Source organism: Dermacentor andersoni, chromosome 2 (genome assembly GCF_023375885.2).
Source record: "Dermacentor andersoni chromosome 2, qqDerAnde1_hic_scaffold, whole genome shotgun sequence".
Lineage (NCBI taxonomy): Eukaryota > Metazoa > Arthropoda > Arachnida > Ixodida > Ixodidae > Dermacentor > Dermacentor andersoni.
The window spans coordinates 245971990-245985304 of NC_092815.1; the positions used below are offsets into that span (position 1 = coordinate 245971990).

The 13315-nt window shown below is 46.8% G+C and overlaps 1 long non-coding RNA gene across 1 annotated transcript in view; it reads right to left on the reverse strand.

The window, feature by feature from the left end:
* The window catches only part of LOC126539712 (uncharacterized), a 91897-nt gene that overhangs the window by 36734 nt on the left and 41848 nt on the right, over positions 1–13315 (reverse strand). Inside the window, exon 2 of the long non-coding RNA XR_011892675.1 lies at positions 6075–6301. This is a non-coding gene — a long non-coding RNA (uncharacterized lncRNA). The remainder of the gene's footprint in view (positions 1–6074; positions 6302–13315) is intronic.

The following is a 13315-nucleotide window of genomic DNA, read 5'->3' on the forward strand; positions in this document are numbered from 1 at the left end:
CGAGTAGTTTTTAGAGGACGTTAACCAGAACCTTCGTAGACAGCAATGCAACAACAGCTTGGTGATCATTTCGAAGCGTGAACCGACGGCCCCATAAATAAGCATGCCAATGTTCACAAGCAAAAATGCAGGTAAGTTCTCCAGGTTCACCAACGGAGTACCGTAATTGTGCGGTACTCCGATGCAAAAGCCACTGTAAAGAGCTCATTCCCTCATTTTTGCTGAAGGACGGCTCCCACACCAACGTCCCAACCATCAACAGTCACAACAATGAGTAGGTATGGTTGAACCATGATCATTACAGGTTGCGAAGCAAGTGTTTCCTTAATAGATAGGAAGCTGTATGCAATATCCTGATTCCCAACAAAAAGTTTGTCCCTGCCTTAGAAGTTTCCGTAATGGTTCTACTATGTCGGCATATTGCGGTATTAGTTTGGCATAATATGCCGTGAGACCCAGAAATTAATACAGTGCCTTCTTGTCATTTGGTTGCGGAGCCTCAATAATCGCCTTGATTTTGTTGCTCATCGGAGAAATGCCGTTTAGAAAAATGTCGTGTCCTAGGAAAGTTATTCTGGGACACCGAATACACACTAATCGTTAAAGTACCTGCCTACATCACTTATTCTGGAAAGGAGCCTTTGCAAATTTTTATTGTGGTCACGTTGACTATGCCCCCAAACAAGGACATTATGAAGGTAGCATGATGAGCCCAGACAGTGCTTTAAAGCATAAGACTTGATTCGCTGAAAAGCGGATGGAGCAGGAGCCAAACCGAAACACCTGCTTAAAACGGGAGACTGTCATGAGTGATGAAAATGGTTAGCCATCGGTTTTTCTCGTCCAACAGAACCTGGTGATAGGCGCATTGTAAATATAACTTACTGAAAAAAGTGGAATCGACAAATTGATGCAAAAGTTTATCAGCCCTCGGTAGCGGAAAAGCGTTCACCACTATGGCCTTGTTGGGTTACCGGAGATCGACGCAAAATCGAAAGAAACTGTCATTTTTCCGTACCAGGACGAGCGGAGAAATCCAGTCGGACGCTGTGACCTGTTCGGTGATGTCAGCCGTTTGCGGTCGATTCAGTTATGCTGAAACTTCCTCGCGGAGTACCAGGTGCAGAGGCAGTAGTTTCGCTTATGCGGGTTGCACCGAATGGCGTTGACGAACGTCATGAATGAAGCCCTTTACTAGGCTCATTTGTACTCAGCATAGACGCAGAAATTCCTCTGGAGTGCTTTGTGGCTGAGACGCTGACTTGACATCTGTATTAGCCGGAGTCCCTGAAACTTGGTACAAGTTAGCAAAGACCCTTGTATGTCGATGCCCAGGGCTTGGATGGCATGTAGACCCAGCAAAGATGTGCGTTGATCCGTGACTTGCAAGGTGATCCTTGCAGATTTATTGCGGTACTTAACCGCCCCTGGGAAATGTCCTGCTTGTCATATTTATTCCTGCGATTAGCTTGTAAGTCGGAGGCTGGAAGCAGACAAAGAAAAAATTTGAAAGAGCTCCTGGTACAATCCGATCTTCATCAGGGAAACTGTAGCTCCTGTATCGACGAGAAAGTTGAGTAGAGTGTTGGCAACGAACACTCCAGTGTGAACAATTGCCGTACAGGGACTGGGCACCTGTATGGTCAGCATGGAAGGGGATGCCGAGTCCGCTTCAGTATATGAAGAAGTGAGCTGATCTCTGCTTGCAGGAGAATATCGATGTGCGTAATGGAGACAGTCTCCGCGTAATTCCCCTGTTTCTTGCAAGCACTGCAGGCTGCATTCCTCGCTGGACAGCCTTGATCGGATACTATGTGGCTAGTTGGTCTGCAACAAGGGCCCGTGGCGTCTCGTCTTGAATTGCGAAATTATTTGCCGAGAGCCGTGTTGGCCGGCTTCCCCAGGTCGCGACCAGACATCGTGAACCTGTCTGGTTTCGGAAGGAGCTTGACTCGGACCCGCATCTTGAGCACCCGGGGAAGGGGCGCAACGCTTAGCGACGCCATCTTGCCGCTGAGAATTAATGCGCTGCACTAACACCCATCGAATACTTGAAGTACCTTGTGAACTTTTTCGACAGTTTGTACAATTTCTTCGGCTTTCTTGAACGTCAACAAAGGCCCCTCGTAAAGAAGCCCCTCACAGATTCTTGTCGACGCGATTCCCTGGTGAACTTGGCCTAGGAAGGACTCGTCATGCCGAACACCGAACGCGCAGGCTGGAGCCAAGCGATGTAGCCATGTCACGAAGCCTTGAAGGACTCTCCCGGTTGCTGTCGCCGGTATTTCATGATAATTCGATGGATGAGGCTGTTAGTGCTGCCTTCGTACTGCTTGTCCAGCACGCGGATGATATTTTGGGACTATTGTGGCGGGGTCAGCTCGCGACGTTGACGTTAAGTCGTAAAAAGGGCGTTGATCCTCGAAGCCGAGCTTCGACAGCGAAACAGCCTTCTTCTCTCCGGGAAAGTCTCGCCTCCGACCGCCTGCAGTAAGTGTGAAACGACCGTTGCTACGTCAGCCAAGGTAGGGTAGCTACACCTGGAACAGGAAGAAATGGCGGAGGAGGGCGAGTGAACGCTATGCTTGGAGCGGCGAACAAAGAAGTTGTAACAGCAGGCAGCGTAGTCTCCATGCTGGCAGTAGAAGTAGAGCAAAGACAGATGGGAGAGCTAACAGTTGCACAAAGGTTTACCTCGTCACCAGTTGTTGTGCGAGGTAAACTGCAAACAGCCTCGTCAGCAGTTGTATTTCCAGAACTTGTATTTGCCTTGAAGGGATGGCCGAAACGCGGGGCCTACGGAGGAGGCCTACTACTGAGCACGAGGAGCGCCGCAGAAAAAGACAACTTCCTTGGAAGGGGACCAAACGTAGACTGACGTTTATATCAAAAGATAGGAAGGGGAACATGGCGCAGTGCACTTACAAGGTTCAGCGCACCGTGGCGCTGTCGGTGAGAACAATCCGAAAATGAAACAGGATATAACAGCAAACAGGTGCAACAATCTTGCCGAATCTTGATTTCACAGCCTGGCGGACTGTGCTCATTCCAAGATTGAGAGAGAGAGAGAGAGAGAGAAAGAGAGAGAGAGAGAGAGATGCAAATGCGAGAAAGGCAGGGAGGTTAACCAGAGTTGAAACCTCCGGTTTGCTACCCTGCGCTAGGGGAAAGGAAAGGGGAAGTAAAGAGCGAATCTCCGCTGCAACTGCGCCTATGAAAAACCAGCATATAGCCGCATCAACAGCGGACGCAACGGGTATGCCGGGTCAGCGTATATTGTGTAACAGGAACACTGTACCAAGTTCGCCAACCTTCTGTAAATCTCGCTGTCTGCCATGACACCTACAACAAAAATAATTCTTCTCAGCTGTCAGCATGCCAAAGAGCATAAATCAGGCATAGTGCACATGTAAAGCATACAAAGAAGAATATAACTTTTAAGAGAAAATGTGCAGAGCACGGTTCCTTTGCTTTCGTCCTATCTTGCGATGTTAGCTTGACCAGGAAATACTGGAAGGCCTGATGTGCTACGTACATGCGTAATTGGGAGTGTAACACATTCTAGGGCACTGGCGCACGTACCATGAAGGGCTGTAATAGCAGAAACAGCAAGGTTTCAAGTAAATTTACTGATACGTTGTGAACATACATGCACAACAGTAATGTGAATAATGTTTCCCAACACCTTTCAGTTTTCATCAAAGCTGCACAGCACTTAGGCTCTATTTGAAGATAATTTATTAACAGATGGAAGACATCTGTATGAAAATCTCGATGTGAATAAAAGCACTTCATTACGTAGTAAGTCTGAATGGTTTATTTATCGGCGTCATGTGTGTGACAAGTAGGCCCCATCAAGATCACAAAAGATTCCGCTGGTGCAGTAAACTGAGCAGAATTGAACAGCCTAGAGCCGCTTATGACCAGAGAAGTCGAATCTTGATCCACCGATGAACAGTAACCAGGTCTCGCCGTGCCGTCCAGGAAACCCTAGCAATTCCCAAGTTGGGCACATCGCATATCCATTGTTAGAAAAGGAGATAATGTAAACGATTAGCTCAGCGAACTCAAAAAAGGATGAAATAAATTGGTAGTAAAGTGACATAATTCGTTGCAGTTTTAGTCACAAGCCCATACACTGATGATCACGCAGTCCAGATTTTGAACACGTTGTACTTGCCTTACTTTGTACACTTTGTAGTTGTGCTTGAAGGCTCAGCGACTCGTTCTGCTTCAGGTCCAGCAGGTGTCCACCATTTCTTCCATAACTAGCGTTGACGCAGTAATTGACAATATCGAGTAAAACCGGCCGAAATTCACTCGAAGCTGCACCATCAGTTGGGGTACGCCAGCCTACATGGGCTAATCAGGTGGGCCTCCTATCAGAGGCGCCCAGAAAGCTTATAAACGTGTTCGGCATAGCTTCCTACGTCCTTGGGTCTTTCATGGGCTAATTGTAGAGCCTGTATATCCGTCGTAAATGCTCTACCTTCACTTATTCAATTTTTAAGAACTAATTCAACTACTTGCACTGCCTCGGCGTGCGCTCTCGATGTTAAATGTAAGTTTCATCCAGATGGACTCCTACTAGGGCCCAGATAAAGCAGGTGCTCGGAAAGAACACTGACGCTCAAACGGCTCAGCTTCAGCATATATGATAACGTGAAGCTGTGATATTTATGTCACGAACACATCAAACGCCACGATAGACACTAGGAGCGCACACGCAATTGACTTCTTGGATAAACTTGGCTATCGACGCTAAATAAGGTAGTACACTCAAAATAGGTCGCGACAATTTTCTTGCTGGTATTGGAGGCAACCTAGTTTCGAGAAAAAGAAATGATCATGGGCAGGACATGTAATGAGGAGGGAAGATAACCGATGGTCATTAAGGGTTACGGACTGGATTCCAAGGGAAGGAAGCGAAGCAGGGGGCGGAAGGAAGTTAGGTGGGCGGATGAGATTAAGAAGTCTGCAGGGACGACATGGCCACAATTTGTACATGATCAGGGTAATGAAGCCTTTGCCTTGCAGCGGGCTTAACCAGGCTGATGGTGATGATGATTGGAGGAAGTCTAGAATTCTAATTATACGCCTAACTACGTAAGCCAAATCTGTTTCCTTTATCAGATTTGATTTTATGATTTACAGAAGCTTTGCATTGAAACAGCGGTAGCGCTGTAACCTCAAGACGCAATCGGCAAGCTCAAACCCCTATTCTAAAGGTCGTCAATCCTTTTTATCCCAACGCCGGCGCACGCAAAACTCTTTCGGTACCCAAAATATTAGGGCTCCTATCCTAAAGCTCTCTTATCCTTAGCAATGTTGTTGCGCGAGAGCTCAGTAGTTAGCACCCTCGCCTCTACATGAACAATGTTCACTCCTAGGGTTGAAATCGCGGGGGATGCGTTTGTGAAAAACTTTTAACTTTTCTCACTCGGTGGCAAAGCCAAAGCTAGGAATCATGATGTGGCCCGACGACGCAAGAAATTGAGACAAATAGGCGGCGGTTACGGAAAAGGGAACCCAGTTTCGACAAATTAAGTGCCGTCGGGAGCGCGCACAAGCAAGGACAATTGCAGCTACAACCTCAACGTGCCTTCAGCATAATGAGGTGCCCCAGCTCTGCAGGTATAGCGGAGATGTCCCAGCGGTTCAGCTAAGCTGATGTCGGAAGTAGCGACGCCATGTCTCCATAACGCAACCGCGAGTGGTGATACGCGACGTCTTTATCAACCGCATCAAGGCAACACCAAAGCATCAACAGTTTGTAAACGTATTGTAATTTTCTTATTCCGAAGCTTTTCGCCTCCTACGTTTGTGTACGCGTTATAGTGCTTGGAGAACAACAAAACGAAGAAGCGCTACTAATAAAGGCCTAATAAACCTTCTCACTAGTCTTCTGCACATGATTTGTAGCCGAATTACTGCTACGTGCTCTTAACTTATTTGGTTTTGCCCGTCACAGTGGCAGGCAGAACTCAGTATCCCAGTGCTGCCGGGAGATTACCACGTGATAGCCGACGAAGAATGTAAGTAAAATGTCAATCCCTCCACTTACGAGAACTCACCTGTCGTGTTGCTTTGTGCGGCTGTGTGCCAGGGCAGCTTGTACTTCTTCTGCATTCTTAGCATACTTCTGTAAGTGAACCAACTGGTATGGGCGAAGTAGATGTCCTTGTTTCCAGGCGCAATCTTGATAAGTGCTGAGCAGGTCAGAGCCATCAGAGAATGCGGGTCTTTGAACCGGCCGAACTTCACCTCCAACTCCAATAAATCACCAATCGCTGAGAGGAACCTGTGCGTAAGTGGGATCTTTCTTTACACGATGCACGAATTTCAGGCTCGAAATTACTGAAGTTTTGACAACAAATAAATCTATTAGTGCTCTGAAAATGGTTTCGTGGAACTAATTTTTCGGGTGTTGGGGTCTGGGTCAAATTACATGCTTTAGCAGTGGAGTGGTTGCATCGAATAACGGATGAGCTCAGTGGATTATAGGCGCTCACTACTCTGTGGAAAGTGCTATTGTGTAGTGCCTACTGTGACGCTGCGTTTGCACTTTTACTACCGCACAGCTTTTTATGATGTGGCCTAACGTCTGCGATAATATGGAGCTTTTCGTGTGCTAGACGAAGCATTCTTCTATATACTCACAACCAGAGAATGATATGAAGGGTGAGCAGGCTTCTATGGTGACGGGGATCCCTGATTCGAATCTCATTGAACAACAAAATATTTATATTTAACATGGCGCTGTGGAAATTGTACAGACCACACAGGCGCTGATACATGCTCTGAATGCTCATTATATTTTAGTGCTTTATTATTTAATTGTATTTCTCCAGATAAGATTATTGAATGACCTTCGTGTTGTTCCGGGATCTTCCCATTGTTACTAGAGAAACCGATCGCTCTGTAAAAGTATTCAATATGTAAGAAGCCACTCGTCCAGAACTTTTCATGTAGTGCTGTTCCCGAATAAAATTTCGGGTATGAATGCTAACCGCTAATGGAAAATGACTACTTAGCGACCATAATAACTAATAAGAACTAATAACTTAAATAGAATTGCCCAGGACGCCGGAGAAATATTGCTCGTAACGCTGGGTAAGGAATTCGAGCGCTTATATATAAACAAGATTCTCCAAGCGCATAATGACCTAACGCACTTTACTTTAGGCGCTGTGCATAATTGAAGCACAAAAATCGCCGCGCTCCTTCACAATGCAGTTTCTGCCGCATCCAGCTTTCCAAGGGAACCTATGCTAATGGCTGTGTCATTAATTTTACGAACCGTGAAGACATCTGCGATGGTGAATTTCGGAAAAACTTGCAACAAACGTGTGCTAGGCCTTGCCTTAAAATTTGCATGCACATGAGGCGATCTCCAGGCAAGTTTAAGCTTGCTATTACATTCCCTTCTACCTGGACAGCAGGCAAACTTTCTACGCGGCTTGTGCAAAACATTCACCAAAACGGATAATATTAGTTTTAGGTAATTACCACAAAAATTCGAAAATTTCGTAATAAACCGAAAAATCTTAAATATTGCCGACACCTAGAAGGCATTCCAAGCACATCGCATAACGCCTATATAGTGCGTTCCGTGGTTATCACTCAGCGAAATAATTAACGCCAACACTTTAACGTTTCATTGTTCATTACGTCTGTCGTACCTCCTGGTGCCAAAACGAGCTAAATAATGTTGATGTGGCGCCGCTGCCGTCATTTCGCGCAGTGCTATAAGGGAACGCGTTTTCATAAAAGGGCGCGCACTGGCTTGTAAGCAAAGCACGCAGCAGCTTCCCTCTCAAAGCAGATGTGCTTCAGAAATGGCGCACATGCAGAAACGAGTTCCCGAGATCAAAGCACATGACGAGCGAGATGCGGTGCCGCTGCCTCTATGATAGCCCCAAGTTACTGAAAACTACCGCTAAAATGGAAAGCGGTAACGGCACCGAACGTTCCCCACTTTCCTATGCATCTCGCCCAGACAGGAAGGCGCGCACTGGCGACACGCGCGTGAGGTTCGTTTTTGGGAAAGCCGTCCGTAATGCCTTCCAGGCATTACAGACGCCTCACTCTTCAGCCTAGTAGGCATGTAAATGATCAGAAAAAAAGAAAGAAGACATTTTGCGATAATAAAAAGAATGATTTTACGTCTTTCTCCCGCGACCCCTTTCAATTTTCAGCCCCTGAAAATAAAAACAAAAAAACTTCATCAGGAAAGGGACTAAAACGTCAAACCGAAACTGAGCAGCTGATCTTTTTTTGTTTTGTTTTCGGGCATCTTTCTTACGTGTTCGTGTTTCGAAACATTTGCATATATTTGCAGAAAGCATAAACGTTCATATCGTGGTGGCGGCGGCAGATCCAATTATTTTTGCATTTCTAGTCACATTCAAGTCGTACTGCTAATTTGCTTTGGAAAGCAGCATCGACCTAGAGGTTTACAGTGTCCGTCCGTATTAGCCCTTCCCGAAGCAGTCTGAAACGCTCTCCCGTCTAGGGAATAAATGTACTCAATAAAGCAGTCGGCACGGAGCGGTCGTAGCCAACGGACGTCTAGTCTCTCCTTTCTGCGCACCGTCTATTTCCCCCATACCTAAACGGGCTGCATCATTTACCCTGTTCAGGATAGCTCGAATGCATGCGTATAACTCTTTCAAGCGTTTATAGTCGCACCAGCAGACTCCTTGTAACATATACACGCGCAGTCTTGTATTCAATAACTGTATGGGTACCAACCGCGTGTAAACAAACATCTTGCGCTGAAGCTTTTCAGTGTTGAGAGTAGCGCCGGAGCACTGCCTAGCAAGCGGTGGAACCAAAATAGAAGTAATGGGGTAAACATTCGCCCAGACTCCTCGGATGGCTTCTTACGAGGCAACAGTGTCCTAGGGCGCTATAACGTAAAGCTATTCCAAACTTTTCTATTCAAATTCTGCAATCAGCCCTCCGCGATTGGTGAAAAATATTTGCCGCCTTCACTTCGCCTGTCTGCCACGCGATGTCACAAAAACCGCGGTAGCTCCCCATCTGATATGACGTGTACACGCTGATTATGCATGATTGGACCGAACAAAGGAAAAGAGTTATCTCTCATTTGACGCCTTCTCGCAATTAGCCTTCAGCTATTGGTCAAAAGTTTTCGGGCTGCACCCACTTCACCTGCCAGTCGCGCGACGTCACAAAACCGCGAAAACTCCCCGCTTGAAAGTGACGTGTACGCATTAAAGATGCATTAATATGCCACACAAAACTGGATTTTTTTTAATAACCGCAGACTGCCCCGTTATGAAAGGAATAAGACATGGCTGCCGCCAATCGCTCAGGCACTGGCTACTCGCACCTGTCGGAAAGCATGGGTTTATTTGCGTCTAATAAAACTTTCTAGGTGGCCGTGTAACGTTTTCGACCACTTTATGCACGTTTACAACCTCGCTCTGCCAACTCTTACTTGCTGAGGATCCGTTTTAGCGGCATTCTTAACCTTCCGTTCCACGCCGGCGCTATTTACACAAGCCACTGCAAGCTAAGTAGGGGAAAGCTGACCAATCACAGACGTCGGCACCACCCTCTTCATCTGGTCATCTTCAGTGCGCTGGCTCGGCTCCATGGAAACCCTCTCCACTTGAGCGCGCTGCTCGCCTCCCGGCAGCCAATTACAAACGAAACACCACTCAATGTATGCAAGGTTATTCGTTTTGTTAGGAAAAGTGACTTCCTATAAACAAAGAGCGCGTTTGGGCTGTTGAGGCAACGCTGTGGGTCACCGCCATTACTAAATGCAATTTGTAGAGAAAACCTCTGACGTATCACTAATCTCATTCGAAGAATTACTGGGAGTATGCTGAAAATCATATTTTTACAATTAACTCATACACGTTTGTGTGAAATTCGTGCTGATTGTTTCATTTTGCTGTATATCGAAATAGCATTTGTATAAGTTTTTCTTACACGTGCCATAGACAAGTATGTCTTGCCAGTACGTGACCTATGTAGTACACTTCCTTGTATATTACTTTCCTTTACTTTTTTTTCTGTTACAACTACCGTTATGCCGGCATGTGTGTAGGGTGGCCAAGTCCTCTCAAGTTGTTTGATGAGGTTTTACTCCTGGTCTTCTGTAATAATGTTGGAAGTAAACTAAATTCAATTAATCAATCAATCAGTCAATTCATCCTGAGCAGCCGTGGTCTCGGCCGCTCTCGAGATCCCGCTGCACTATGGCCGGCCTAAATAAACCATGCTTAAGGCGGCTACCTCTCAGTGCCACCTTCCAGAAATTAGTGACCCGCGTCACCAATGCCAGCGTCAGCGATGCCAGCGTCAGCGATGCCAGCGTCAGCGCACCGACTCTACCAAGGCGAGTGACGTGGCCTCACGCAGTCTTGCAGAAATCTCGCAGCTGTATGGTGTCCGCGAATTCTACATCGACATACCGGACATCTGACTGATGCAGCTGGACAGCCACTTCCTTCTTAACAAGGTTCCTGGCTCCGGTTGCCACTCCCCGGACCGGACTTCGACGACTTGTGGGCAGCTTTCCTTGCTCACTATGTCCCCTCGAGCGCTCACTCACAGGTGCTTTCACCATTTCAACCATCGCGTCATTCAGGGTCTTGTCATCGTACATCTGCCGCTCCCAGATACTCCCAGATACTACCCAGATACTCGTGGCGCTCGTCAGCACGCGCCGGCCCTAGCATCATACCTCTACTCGGTGCGTGAGCCTCCTCCCCACCTCAAAGGCAGCTGGGCGACGACTCTTTCCATGGTATTCACTGGGCGAAACGCAAGCGCTTTGGGATATTCTACAGCCCACCGCTCTACATCTCGGCGACGAATCTTTCCAAGGAATTCACTGGGGGAAACGTAAGCGCTTTGGCATATTCTACAGCCCGCCGCTCTCCTTCCTTGGGCGTTACCGCAAGCTATCCGCTTTCGATTCGGGGGTTCCTAACTCATCACCGATTCAGAGGATTTCCCACTAGGCGCAAATTTTGCTCTCTCAGGCAAGATGGCTCCTCAAGCACAACCTTTGCGATGCATTCAGCGACCACCGCAGCCCTGAGTCTATCGGCATACGAGATTTTACCCCAAGCAGCGGCAGGCGAGCACCTTTTGTGCTGACACTTTCCGCAGATGCATGGCCAACTGATGTTTTGCAGGAGCATTTCCGCCATCTTGGTTCTTCAGCTCGAAAACCACTTCTACGTCAACAACATGAATGACCAACACTTGCGCTATCTCCACGCTAGTCCACAGCTGTGAGAAGGTCTACTTTTGGAACTCCTACTTCTACAGGCCCGAGCACGTACGAGAACCTGGGGAAGGTCGCGATGTCGCACTACGGTACCACTGTGGCTGCGCCTCGCTTACAGCCTACACTGCCGGTGTTGCCTGGTACTTCTCTCTCGGATTGTTTGAACCCGGCCAACGACATCACCTGACCAACGACATCACCTGCACGCTTCGCCTGGCCTCCTTTACCTTTACCTTACACTTTATTTCAATAGGACGGGGTCCTGTAGTGGCTAGACTCGCCTCCAAAGCTGGCGAAGAAGATTGCTCACGTGCAGGTAGCGCGAGAACACGAAAGTGCGCTCGACCTGAGCGCAGCACCATGGCTGGCCGGCATAAATAAACCTTGGCTAGGGCGGCTACCTCTTCGCGCCGCCCACCACAGATTCAAGCAATGTGTGTCATCTTAGTTTCAAATAACTTCTTCTTCTTCTTGAAATTAACGTTTAGCCTAGCTTGAAATAAATTTGTCAGAACGTGAGCCAGGTAGAGATATTCGTGGAGCTTTTCACAATTCGAGTATATGATAATGTCATCTACGTATACATTGAACAAGCGTCAATTGTAGAAATTTGCAACTGTGTTGGCCATGTTTCGGAACCGACTAGGTGAGTTTTTACATATTTCACAGTATTCGCATAGGCCAATTGATGTTGTGAATGCTATATATTGCTTGCTGTCTTCTCGCAGAGGCACCTGACAAAAGCTCATGCACAGGTCTATGCGAGAGAAGAAGTTGCATCCTCCTGATTCATCAGTTCTGGTGTCAGTCCTTGGCATTGGAAAAGGAATAACATAGTTTAATTTACCGTCTTAATCATAGATAGCCGCCAGCTGCGATGTTCCTGTGCCGCGATAGTGACAGGTGAAGTGAAGGGTACCTATAGGTGAATTATATTGGCATCCAACATTGGTTCGAATTCTATCTTCTGATGCAGTATTGTGCTTGCCAGACCATGCGCTTCTCTTCGAATTGAACAGGGATGCATCACACCATGGAACGGGAAAAATACTGTATCAAAAGGACTCATCAAGCCACCAAACCAACAGCTCCGTGTAGTAGGATACTAAATCTACACATTCAAAACAAGTGAAATTAACGAAGAAGGTTACCCAGATAAGGGACCGTATAGAGCGCACTGCGCCAAAAATATGCAATAAAACTTCACTCAAAAACTTCACACAACATGCGCCCCCCCCCCCCCCCCCCATATTGGTGTCTCCTACTTCTTTATGCTTTTCTCCCCCTGCCCCTCCTTCTACTTCGTCTTCTGCGCACTGTGAACGCAAATAACTCCAAGGTGGAAGTATAATGCTTGCCCTGTAGCGACGCCTCGGTTGCGAGTTTATTATACTCCGTATGATCGGAGTGGAATTTTTACTCCGTGCGAGCGGAATTTTTGCGTGGAATCCTGGGAGTTTTCGCTCCGTCTTTTTTATTTTATTTTTTTACTTTGCGCTAAACAGAGTTTATCCCAGGTGCAGCAGGAGTATAAGAACAAATATTTATTAATCTTTATTATTTATTGATAGTGCAATCTTCATGTCGGGATTATGGCAGAGTGAAAAAAAGAACTAAGCAGTTTCACAAACAGGCAAAACGTAAACAAAAGAAAATTAGGCTGCAGGGCGAGCCTCTGCGCGTTAGCTTACGTGAAGATTTATATATGCACAGGCCGCTGGTCAAATTCCGAAATATACACACAAGATTGCGTCAAATTCAACGAAACATGTCAATCAAAGCATAAGCTATGGCTTCAGATACGCCCAATGCAGAACTTTGAAAGATATCCAACGTACACGCGACCCACAATAAGCAACGCTCCAACGCTCCAACTGCCTAGCGAGCAACTGTGCTGTTTTCAGAATTGCAACTCACATGCTCGCTCATACGACACCTGTCTCTCTGACGCTAACTGAAGACCTTAATCGAAACAGAATTGTTAATTCAGGCTAGTGACAAAAAAAGTTCATGGCGTAACTTTTCAAAATTAGTAAGCCA